This window comes from Chelonia mydas, chromosome 26, assembly GCF_015237465.2.
Source record: "Chelonia mydas isolate rCheMyd1 chromosome 26, rCheMyd1.pri.v2, whole genome shotgun sequence".
Taxonomy (NCBI): Eukaryota; Metazoa; Chordata; order Testudines; family Cheloniidae; genus Chelonia; species Chelonia mydas.
In genome coordinates this window covers 6,820,724-6,833,144 of record NC_057859.1, presented here as the reverse complement: position 1 = coordinate 6,833,144, position 12,421 = coordinate 6,820,724, and the positions used below count along the sequence as shown (strand labels likewise).

Below are 12,421 nucleotides of genomic sequence, written 5' to 3'. Positions count from 1 at the left end.
GGGGATTCTTTCCTGCTCCCTTTAGGATCCCTTTCCACCTCAGGTCTACATCCCGTATCTTAGCACCTGGAAGATGGCGCACCCTTCTGTTCTCTGGATCAGCTCTGGTTACAGGCCTGTCTATTCTCAGTAAAGAGTCCCCAATCACATAGACCTGCCTTTTCCTGGTGACGGTGCTATTCTCCAGTCTATCCCGTGTTCCCTCTGGCTGCAAGTTCTTTCCATTCCTATTCTCCTTTGTAATCCTCTTCAACCCATCCTGTATCCTCCTGGGGCTCATATTTGGTGTAGTCTCCATTGACTCTTCCTCTTTTTCCAAAAGGACTAGCTGCTCTACTCTTCTTCCTTGCCCTTTCACCTTCAGTGACTACCTGTTGAGCCCCTCCTTCATTTTCCAACTCTGCACACCTGTGCTTGAGCTCTATTTCTCCTTCACTAGCCCGTCTTTTCCTCTGCCTGGTTCTTTTAGTCACTTGCTTCTGCTGACCACTTTCCCCACCCACTCTTCCCTCAGAATTCCTCGGTCCTCCTTCCATCTGCAAGTCTGAGCTTTTCCCTTCCGATACCTCATGTCTTTGCTCCATAATCTGCTCGAACCCCTTTCTAAACTCGACCAGACTTTCCACTTGCATCTCCAAACCTTGGATCTTTTCCTCCATCAGCTCTATCGGATGGCATTTCATGCAGACAGAACTCTTACCAGGCACCCCCTCCAGGATCATGTACATACCGCAGCTTCCACATCCAGTCATCCTCATTGTGTCTTCCACTGCATGGGTCACTCCCACTGCTGCCTCTGTATCTGTCATAGCCTTCCCACCTAAATCCTGTTAATCTGGGAAACACAAACCACACCAAAACACCACCACCCACAGCAAAAACAAACCCCAAACAAGCACCACAATACAAACTCCCCTTGCAAATTCCCACTGAAACGCATAGGAGTAGTCCCAGTGAAGGTGGTGAACAAGAACAGCTCACCTCTACTGTCGACCTACTGTGGTACATAAATCACACCCCCCATAACTGGTAGTATTTGAGTCCCACAATCTTTAATGTATTTATCCTCACAACACCCATGTGAGTGCTGTTACTCCCCCTCTTCTTCCCTCCTTCTCCGTTTCCCCACCCACCCTCCGCAGTGACCAACATTAAGGAGGATATTCTTTATTCAAATCTTGGTCATACGTTGTCCTAAAATTCCATTTATGGACAGTTTTTAGAAAGGGTTAAAATGTTCATAAATGGTTAGTCGATTGTTATACAGGTTAACAAGTTGCTTATAGCCATAACACGTTTTAACTGATGTGCTCATAAGTATCTATTACTCATATCTGCCACATGTTTATAACACCAATTCATCTGTAAACCCTCTACAAACTGTTAAAATGGACCCCTACTATAAAATGTGACTGAAACCTGATGCCGTCACCGTGACCTCTTGGAATATGTCAGAAGATAAGAGAAACATTCTGCTCTGTCAAACGGTGCTCTTAAAGTGTGTGTGTTTTTTTTTTTTCCCCCCCATTTATTTTGGCTCGAAGGACAGGAAGCTGTAAATATGATTTTTCAACTTGTTCAGCTCTGGAACTTTTAAAATGTTTGTTTAAGGTTTTTTTTAAAAAAAGTGTAAGGCTACTGGGATGGTTTTTGCATACCCTTCAAAAAGTGCTTTTTCCATGTGGGATAAGGAGAGGTGCTGATATACTCATAAAACTAATTTATATTTGCAAAACCTTTGCCCTATCATAGAAGCAAATAAATAATTTTAAGGGGAAAAAGTCAAAAAGAAGCATCCGCCAGGGAGAAAGCACACACTTTCCATCCATTCATGATTGAACATTTGTTTTTTCAATCATTGGCCCTCACCGCCAAGCTTACATCCTAGCAAATTATCCTGTGATGTTTAATTGAAGCCTAAAGATAGCTCTGAGATGCTAAAAATAACTGCAACCAGCCGTGAAAATGGCACTTGTTTGCAATGAATGCTGAGTCGCTGAGCGACTCCTAACCTGATATGTTGGTAGCAGTGGGGATTTGGGGCTTGTTGGGGTGGCAAATATTTCTAAACCATTGTGCCAGAATCAGTTTCTTGTTACAGGATTAGGATTTGACCCAGTGAAGTGCTGAGTGCTCAGGAAAGCACTTGAACACATGCTTATGATCTAATATTGTAATGTGGGTATTTTGTAACTCTTTCTTTTTCTGAGCTGTCTGTATGGTTCTGGGGAACAGGTGAGACCTTTTGTTACATTAAATTGGGTTGACGCTGGCGGGTTTGTGCAGAAGACAGCAGGACAGAGTTTGGCCCATTAGTACCATAATAAGATGAACTCTGAGGGTATTAAAGTCAAAGCTATAGTATTAAAAACTCCTCAAAAGGGGAGAATTTATTTAGACTGGTTCAGTTAGAAGAAAATCCTCTATGCCAGGGTCAGTGAGGCCCTAATGAAACTTTCCCAAAGTGCCTCTGAAAGAATCCTGGGGCTTTTCCAAAATAACAAGGTAGGTGGGGGGGGGGCGGTGTTTGGGGTGTGATGGTGGTTGTGTATTTTGATTACTTTCATAGACTTTGGATGAAGTTCCCCATAGACTTGTGAGCTGGCAAACGTTTGATCTCTCTCTTGCTGAGCTGCCCACAGCTTGCCTGGCTGTTGTAATTTATCAACTGTAAATAGAAAAGTATTTATTGGTTGTATATGAGTGGTTAAACGTTGTTGTACTTGTTATCTAAAGGTAAACAAAATGGCCTAGCCATCACCTTTGTAAGAGTCACCAGACAGTAAGCAGATATTCAGTAGTGGTAAAGTAACTCCTTAAAGTGTGCTCGTAGTCAGAGAAGTGACTACACAAAAATGGCACCTTCTAAGGTACATATGTCGGTCTCCTCAGATAATACCTTCATATATTCAGCATTGATTTCTCAAACACTTAAGCATGTGAGTAAAACTTTAGTCAGGTGAGTAGTTCTGTGGACTCGAATGGCGGTGATGGTAGTATTTATTATTTACACTATAGTATTGCCTAGGAGCTTGAGTGATGGACCAGGATTCCGTTGTGCTAGGCATTGTACAAACACATTATTTAAAAATGGTTCCTGACCTGGACAGCTTACAACCTTAGTGTACAGATGGAGACTGACGGGACCACATGGAAACAATGAGGCAATAGTCCACTTGGTAGACAGTGGTCTCGGCTCATCTGCTGAATAATTGCTATGTGAGTAAAGCTACCAACATGCTTCGTTGTTGGCAGAATTGGGGTCTTATGGCCCCAAACAGGTTTTTTAGCTCTGCTAACCCTGAAAAGCCAACAGAATTTAATGGAGAGATTCTACCTGATGCATCATCAACAAATTGTTAGCTAAGATTTGATCACAGACTCTCACCAGAAAATGAGAGGTGGAAGGAGCACTGTTCTGAGATTTCGGATTGAACTTGCAGTTGGCTCGTAAACTAAGCAAACTGATCGGGAATCCTTGAGAGAGAACAAATATGGACCCTAACAATGTCCCTTTTTAAGTCACTCTGCTAATTATAACCAGACTTTCAGCTGTTTCTGCTGTGGGAGATCTTCGTTTCAGACACACCATTACAGTGGTCACACACAAATTCCACCAGTTTCAATTGCCTCCAGAGATGGACTGGTTAAGTGAGGTCCTTGAACTGGCCCTCAGGAGATCTGGGTTCAATTCTTCATTCTGCTGAAGTCTCCCTGTATGATCTAGGGCAAGTCACGTATAGCCAGTGTGTGAATTACTGGAGGAGTCCCACTGAACTCTCTGGAGTGACTTGCACAAGTGATGGGAGTGAAGAGCTGGCAAATTAGCCCTATGTGTCTGTTTCTGATCTCTAAAATGGCAGTCATAATACTTCTCTTGTGCTTTAGCTGCTCAGATGGCAAGCTATCTGGGTCAGATCTGTCTTACTATGCCCGATATATATTCAAAAGTTGGAGAGCCCTAATTCTGTAGACATTCAGAGGGCACCCAAAATCACTAGTGACTTTTTTTTGCAAATGTAGGCCTATGTGTTTATCTTCAGAGTTGAACGCAATGGAGCGCCAATTTCAGTTGGGGTTTCCAGGGACTCATTTAATAATGGGATTTAAAGGATATTATATTTAACGCTAGTGGAATGGTGAGTGACGTTGGAGCCAGTAGACTCCTTTGAGAACAAGTGGAAGCAACCTGGCTTGCCTTTTTTTAACTCGGAAAGGAAGTGGTATCGCTGCATGGTCTGCTGGCATGTGTAACCACTCAACTTGCGCTTGAAGGCAAGTCACCGACCTTGCTTACAGACACTGACTAGGCTACAGTTCGATCAATAAGCTTAGGAAGCAGACCACTGGGACAGAATTCTGTCTCCTGCTGAGCCCCATTGAAATCCATGACCTTTATTTATCATTATGGTGTGGCTGGTGATGGTTGCAATCGTGGTGGAATAGGTGCTCTTAGTACTATGTACTCAGCTCTTACCTGAAAGGGCCCTCATTTTTAAGTGGGTATCTCAACCCTAAAATCACTAATTGCTTCAGAAAATCTTGGCCAATGGGATTCCACAGATGTATGCTAGTGGATCCAATGGCCACTTTGAGGACCTGGAGCTGTGCAAATCAAAGGGCCTGGCCTATTCCTGCAGAAGGTAAGTCTTGTTGACTTTACTGGATGCAGACATTCTGCCTGGCTTTGGGAGGCATTTAGATGCTAGGTACTTCTACATCCCCTATCTTCAAATGCGTTTAGCCTCCTGACTCCCCTAGGAGTCAGGGCGGTCGTATTCTCCCCACTTATAGCTGGAGAACTCTGGCACAGAGGATCAGTGGGTTGCCCAAAGTCACGCAGGCAGACTGTAGTGGAGCAGGGACTTGAACCAAGGTCTCCAAGGCCTAGAGTACTGCCTTACCTGCTAGCCCATCCTCTCTCTCTCTCTCTCATATTAGGCCTCATGCTTGGTTTTTGCAACGGAGCTTTGATGACCAGAGACAACAGGACTGTTGCTTTAGTCTCTGAAGCAACCCTGGTCACGCCCGAGGAAAAAATGGAGAGGTGAACCTCTGAATAAGGAAATAGGGGAACTTCAAGCCACCGGGCACCACATGTAGCCTCCATGGGCGGGGATGCCAAGCCTCCCTCTCTCTGCTGCAAATAGCAGTCTATAGGGAATGAAAAGGGTGACAGCAAATAAACACTATTATGATTGCACATTTCTCTATTGCATGTGGAAACTATATAAGGAGCAAAATTGCTTTCAGGAGGAGGATAAAATAAAAATGTCCCTGTAGCATTAGCCTCAAAAGGATTTTTATTAGCTGAGGAGTGCCAATGAAAGTACATATTTTCCTATTTGATTTTATAGTCGTGAGCTTTCTACAATGGCATGGATTCTTTCTTTCATCAGCCTGGTGGTAAACCCAATAGCAGACACTAGATTCTCCTCCTGTTACTAGCAGTTTCCCACCAGCTTGGCCCATTGAGTCCAGACGCGTTTGTTCTCCTTTTCGTACTGGTGACAGAAGAGTTGAGCTTCAAATATTTAGTTTTGGTGGAGTGAAGGGTCAAGCCCCTATTAAAATAGTTATATGAAAATGGCTTTTGTATCCTGTATAACTCGTTACTCCCATTAGTCAAAGATCCACACTGTGATTGCACATTAAAATGCTTAACAAGAATTGCTGTGGGAAGGCTCATGGTTTTTAATACCTCCAGCCACCTGGCCTGGGGATCAGAAGTATTTCCTACTTTCTCGGTGCTGGTTTTGACTTCATGACGAGTAACCTTTTCCTTGTAGATAGGATGTCCATGGGGCCGGTTAAAGTCGTCCCTGTCCCCCCCTCCAGTTTTACAGAGTGCCACTAATTTTATGCTCTGCTCTGAAAACAATTTGTTTTTTGAATGGGGTCCATGAGGCAGCTAATGAGCTATGTACATGCAACCGAAATAGCCCTGAATATCAAAACCAGGCAGCAATGAATGGAAGGGAAACGCAAGTCTAATGGAAAGGTATTGGGCTTTCTAGGTAAGGGGTGGACTTGTCCCCCTCTAGAATATATGTGCACCCTGAAGAGAAAAGGCCCCTTCCGGATTCAGGGCTTGTCTACAAGGGGCTTTAACTCAGCTCGGTCTGATCTGAATCTAGTTTGAAAACCATTGCGTACACATGGTGCAACCCATCACTGCATGTTTATCAGGAATTCTGCAGCCTTCTGGCAGAGGGAACTAGGTTTGCATCGCTTTGAAGTAGTTTGGTCTGTTCGTGGGCGTGCAATTGCTGCACGCCACCTCTTTTTTTGCGTGCTTCCAACTGCTATCCCACAGTGCTTTGCAGGTTGACTGTTTACCACCTGTCCAGTCACGTGTGCCCCTTCCCTGCTCTGGTGTCAAGTTTGCAAGATGACCACCTTCCCCACCCACTCCCACAAAAGGTGCACAGATTTTGTTCATTTGCTTCTGGATCCCAGTGCCTCATTAATCTTACAATACAACCCAACAGCAGTCCAGAGCCCCACAACACACCTCGAGCAGCTGTTTGGAGCTGTCCTGAAACCACGGTTCTCCTTGCCGTCTAGGGAGAAGCATTGGTTCAGGACACTCCTGTGGCTAGCCATGGGAATCCGGAAATTTTTTTCATGGAGATGGCAAAGCAGATGTCTGTGAGGGGTCACGACCGTGATGCCAACCAATGCTGGGTAAAGAGTAAGCCGCTCAAGAGAAATGAGAGCTAAAAGGAGACGGTTCAGCAGGGGCTACGTGATCCATCCATTTGTTTTCAGTTTTTTATGAACTGGACAGATCTCTACAGAATTCTGGTATGACCCATCTCAGGCACCAGTCGGAGCATGCTGCCCACTCAGCCTCTTCCACAGAGGATAACTGGCTACACCCATTGAGGGAAGGAGCCGGAGAGGGAGCTGTCCCCTGAGAGCCAGGATCTTTTTTTTTTTATGACTCAGGACCATGATGACAGCCAGTTGGAAAGCTAACCCCAGTCCTGCCCTGCTACAACAGGCCCTGTGGCACACCCAGTGCAGGATAGGAATAAGTCCTAGCCACAAACCCAGGCCGGACCAAGGAGTCAGATCCCTAGCTGGAGAGAACTTTGGCATGTAAGTACCTGTCTTTACAATTTATTGTTGGTGGATGTGAATTAAAAGCATAGCATACTTAGTCTGTACCTTGCTTTCTCACCCCCACCACCACACACAGCAGATTCGACTAACAAAAGCATTAATTCATGCAAAATTCCTCAGTTTATTGAGGCAGTGCTCACAGGAGAAGAAATTTGGTTTAGTCTTCTTAGCTTGTGCGGTATGAGTGCACGCTACATACCTGGTTATGCCACAAACAGTGCTCCCCATACAGGTTCAAATGCCCTGTAACGTGCATTGTAGCTGACCATCGTAGGACCCATCTATTTTTCTCTGCACTTCCTCCCTCTCTGTAGCAGGGAGAGAGCAGAACTTAAAGCTGAGAACTAACTCAATTTTTGTTGCACACATTATAGGGGATAGCCACATGCCTGGGCCCCCTGCTATAGCTTGTAAGCCCCTTCCATTCCTGCAGTGCTGCTGAGGGTACCATCCTGGTGAAGAATATCCATGCACCCTCCTGGTCTGTTATTTGCCTTTCTGAATAAGGCCTTCTCTGCTTCCTAGTTACCAGTCTGTCTGTCTAACATAAAAGTCAAGGCAGCCTAAAGGGGATGGTGAGAAAATTACTGGCCAACTTGCCTCCCATAACCCTCTGTAAAAACAAACCTGGAACATAGCTCCAACCACCCTATCCCACCTGGACAGCATGAAAGCAGAGAGAGTAGACTGAAATCCAAATGCACCCTCCATACACTTAGACCACAAATTCTGAGGTTCAGTCCCTCTACCCCGCCCACTCCCCCCCAAGAATGTGATTGAGTCTCAGGAAGGAAAGGTTGCAGATACATGTAGGTGGGGAAAACTAAGCAACTTCTTTTCCCTACTTCCACAGCCACAGCCACAGCCAATGCATCAGCCAGGCTGTCCAGGACAGGACCTTTATGGACTACTGACAGGCTGGCCAACTGGAGGAAGAGGAAAAGACGACTCTGGATGAGATGTCGTCTGAGGTTCTGGCAGAGTCACAGAAGAGAGCAAGGCTTGTTGAGGGGCGAAGGCTGTCCATGAGGTCCCAGACGGAGAAATAAAGCTGTTGCAGGTGACTGTGGCAGTGGCCAAAGAGAGGATGGCTGTGGCTGAGGTCAGCATCCCTGTGGTGAAGGAGAGCAAGGAGGGGGAGGGAGAGATGCAGAATCAACTTATGGATGCTATCCTGAGCCAGAATGCGAAACATGCTCCTGCTGTGACAGCAGTCCCCACAGTCCTGTAAGTTTTTGGGGCCCAGCCATGTCCTTCAGCTTCTGGACAATGCTGGATACTGGTTCCAGCAGCAACTTGTAACATCTGCATCCCCACAGCAGCTTTCCCAGCTGCTCCCATTCACCTCTCAGACCCAGCTTCCGGGCACCGTGAACACTTGCGTCTAGGAGCCCGGCTCTTTAGAGCTCTGCAATGTTCCTGAGAATTTTGGGCCGAGGCACTCGGCCCCAGAACCCTCTGGATAGGAGTCACTGGCAAGGTGTACGCTCACCTTCAACTTTATGCAACCCCTCCTCCCCAACCTGATAGTATTTAACACATTCTAACTGTACGTTGAGGTTTTTTGTCTGCACTGTTGCAGTAATAAAGGTTCATGTGTAGCTGGTTACTTCAGAAGATTGGTTAGTTTTAAATGTATTTCCAAATACAAAGGCAGTGTTTTTTTTTTTCCATTGGTTTCATTAAAACTTTATTATTATTTTTTTATTGTTTCATAATAAAACTGTTTACAATACATCCATTGTGAGTCATTGAATTTTAACACAGAAAATCTGTTAAATAAGCTGAAATAATTCATAGGGCTTTAACAGAAGCACATAGGGGACATGAAACTCCAACCACCTACACACTCTCACTGTGTTCGCACTGTCTGCATCCCAACAACCCCCCGTGGGGGCTAATGTGATCAGGCATCTGACTCAAAATACAAACAGCAGGCATCCCTGACAGCATTCCCAGGGGCATCTGTGTTCTCTGTGGGATGCCCTGCTGTCGGCTCCAACATCTGAGCAAGTCTCTGCACCTCTACTTCTGCCTTGCTCTCATAAGTCTGGCAAAATACAACATGCAGTCATAATGGTTGGAAAGCGTGTTTGGTTTTGGGGTTTTTTTTTCCCTGCTGTTTCCAACCTACTTCATAAACAGAGCCATCTGCCTTTCAGAGGGCCAGATCCACATTCAACTACCATTCTGTAACTAGAGCGAAGGTGGTTGCTTGGCACTCTCCCAGACAGAGGTTGTTGGTCCAATAAAAGAGATCCTGTTATCCACTTTTTTGTCTCTCTGATATCCTGGGACTAACATGGCTACCGCACCCCTGGGTCTGCAACGACTCAAGTGCTAGCTAAAATGTTCCTTCTATCCAAGCTGCTTGTATGGCTTCACAAGCCAGGGCACCAAGGATAAAAATCAGTCTCCCAGGAAAAACCAGACCAAGCTCTGTACCATTTAATGTCTACAGGGCTCCTGGAGGCAAACAGTCATTTCTCTAGTAATTTAAATTCTGGAAGATCCTCTCATTGTAGACCTCCCAGACAACCCTGCACTTTTATGGCAGGTTTCCAGACATAGTGGTTGTCTAGTCTTCTCCATGGTACCTTGAAGTCCCACTGTTTGTTTATAAACTCTGTTCCCTGGGGGTGGGGAGGAGGAAAATTATAGGCACATGGGTTCCATCAGTTGCCAAAATACAACTCTTGTACCCCATTCATGCAAAGCCATCATCAGTAGTCTCCTGACCATTACCCCGCTTCACATCCCGGTTGCACAGCACCTGATCAGTGGTGTAGCAGATGTTCTTGAGACTGGCCCCCACAGTTGATCTCCACACGCCAAATTGATTGGCTACAGAGTAGTAATGTTCTGGGGTGGCCAGCTTTCAGATACCCATAGGAAAAGGGTCATCATTGCTATAGGGCCCTGTATGGTGGTGTGCTGTATTGGAAGCTCTGGGATCAATTCTGTACAGATTTTAAAAAGGATTTTACCAGTGCTGGTCATCATCAGCTGGTCTGCTGAACCATTCTCTCCCACCCATCCATGCTGGTTTCCTGGGCCCAGAATGCTGTGTAGGTGATAGAGGAACTGGTCCTCTTGTTCCGACAGCTAAGTGGCATCCTTCTCTTTTCCCCGCCGGGTCCTGTTGCCACCACTGCAGAGTATGCTGCTGCTGTAGAACATTCTCCTTCTCCTGCACCATCTGTGTGACGGGCGAGGTCCAATGCAAATTTGTCCAGCTCTGAGTGCTGTATTTGCACTTATCATAGCAGGGCAGAGCGTTATTGAGTCCATGCTGGCTGGCGGCAGTTTGAAAATGGCATCAGCCAACTCGGAAAGGAACTATGAGGCCCAGACAACAGAAACCAAATTTTAAAAAATAAAAATAAAAAATTGAATCCACCTGGGTTCCCACAGCTTACAGGGAAAACAATCCCAGGATGGTTTCAGAGTAACAGCCGTGTTAGTCAGTATTCGCAGACTTATGCTCAAATAAATTGGTTAGTCTCTAAGGTGCCACAAGTACTCCTTTTCTTTTTGCAAATCCCAGGATGCTTGCTGCTCAGCAGTGAAGCAAAGGGCCATGAGATGCTGCGATACTGGAAGTAAACTGCTAAGGTCCCAGGCCTCGCTGAATGCTGACAGATGCATAGTTGGAAACCAGTCTGGTTTATGTGTGTGTTTATATTGTTAAAATAGATATTAGAGTTGATAAGAACGTGTTTAGACTCTATGGAACACTTGTAGGATGCTGCATGTGTTAATCCTACTTGTAATATCTGCATCCCATCTTAGAAGGTCATGTTTTCTCTGTAGTTTATACAAATGTTTGCTAAGCCTGCTGCTTCTCCCCTGACTGTGGGGGATTATTCCTACGTGTGAAATGTTAGTTTACCACAAGAGGTATTATCTCCTCCCCAACAAAAGAAGGTCTCTAGACATCAGACAACCCACTGTGGACAAAAGACTTTATTGATTGCTTCCCCCCACACCCTGCAGCGGGTACGTGCACAAGCCCTCGTCCCACCACAGCTTGAACGCTGGGGGAAGGGAATAAAAATGCCTGTTAAGGACAAATTGTTACCCCTATGCTGCTTGCACTCTAAGGGGCCAAGATTTGTAAGCATAAGCAAGGGGCCCCAAATCGACATATAAAGCTTGAATGTTATATATCTACTATCATCTTTTGAAACCGAAGACTGTAACTCGTTTGTATAAGTTTATCCACTCTAACCTTATGAATGACTCATTTATTTTTCCTAGTTTAAGATAGTTCACTATAGGGTTGGCTACAAGTGTTGTTGTCTTTTGTCTCGGGTGCACGTGACCTGGCGTAAGTGACTGGTCCTTTGGGACAGGGAGTAAGCTGAATATTGTTGTGACTTTTGGTGTAAGGGACCATCTATCACAGAGGCAGGCTTGCCTGGTTGGCAAGACTGGAGTACCCCAGGGGACTGTCTATTAAGGCTGTACCTGAGGAGTTTACAGTTGTTTTGCTTGGTTGGTGAAATCTAAGTTGAGAACACACAATCAGTTTGGGGTTTGTGCCCTGATTCTTGACAGTCTGCCTTGAGGTTGGTATCCATGGTCCTGAGCCACTCCAGACAGCGGGACAGATACACCCCACACATCCAGAGAGCTCACTACTCCCTCAGTTCAATGCAAATTGAAAACAGAACAAGTGTTCCTTGCGCATGCTGTTGGTGCAATTCACATACTGTGTTACCTGTCATGCCCCAGAAAAGCTTTGGATTAACCCTCCCTGTATAGACACCCCCTGAGGGTGAAATTTACTCATGTGCAGAAGGAGAGCATGAGACCAGTGCAACACAAGTCTTCTGTTAGGAGGGACTTCACAGGTGCTTCGGCCTCCTGCTGTCCCTCTGCAAAAGCACTAGTTTTCACCCTAAAAAAGCATAGCATGATCTAGTTTTGGTTTATGAACAAGTCTTTGGGCCATATGCACCAATGTGTCAGAACAGTGCTTGGTGCACTTGTGGGAGGGCATACATGGCTTTATTCCACTTGCCTTTCCCCTGATTCTGGGTTTGGCTGTTGGCACAAATTAGAGCAGCCTCAGGGCTGCTTTAACTTTCTCCAGTTCATAGTGGCTCCTAAGGAGTCATTCTGCTGGCCAGGATTGCTGGAAGGAATTGCACTATGTTCCCAGCTGTCCCTGCTGCAGAAGACCCCCTGTGTTGGTGCAAGGAGGGGAAGAGGTTGCCCTTAATTTTGCCCTTTAATTTTTTTCCAAACATATAAATTAGAAAAGGGCCAAAACCAGAACCTTGAGTGC

General features: G+C 45.5%; 1 long non-coding RNA gene across 3 annotated transcripts in view; it reads left to right on the top strand.

Moving 5' to 3' along the window:
- LOC122463897 overlaps positions 1-9,623 on the top strand; it is a 38,746-nt gene extending 29,123 nt beyond the window's left edge. For 2 of the 3 annotated variants that reach the window (XR_006287623.1, XR_006287622.1), the window contains 2 exons: positions 6,952-7,104; positions 7,988-9,623. This is a non-coding gene — a long non-coding RNA (uncharacterized LOC122463897). Of the gene's footprint in view, positions 1-6,951; positions 7,105-7,981 lie in introns of all 3 variants that reach the window. The other variant, XR_006287621.1, reaches the window with a different exon arrangement.
- The last annotated feature ends 2,798 nt before the right edge of the window (positions 9,624-12,421 follow it).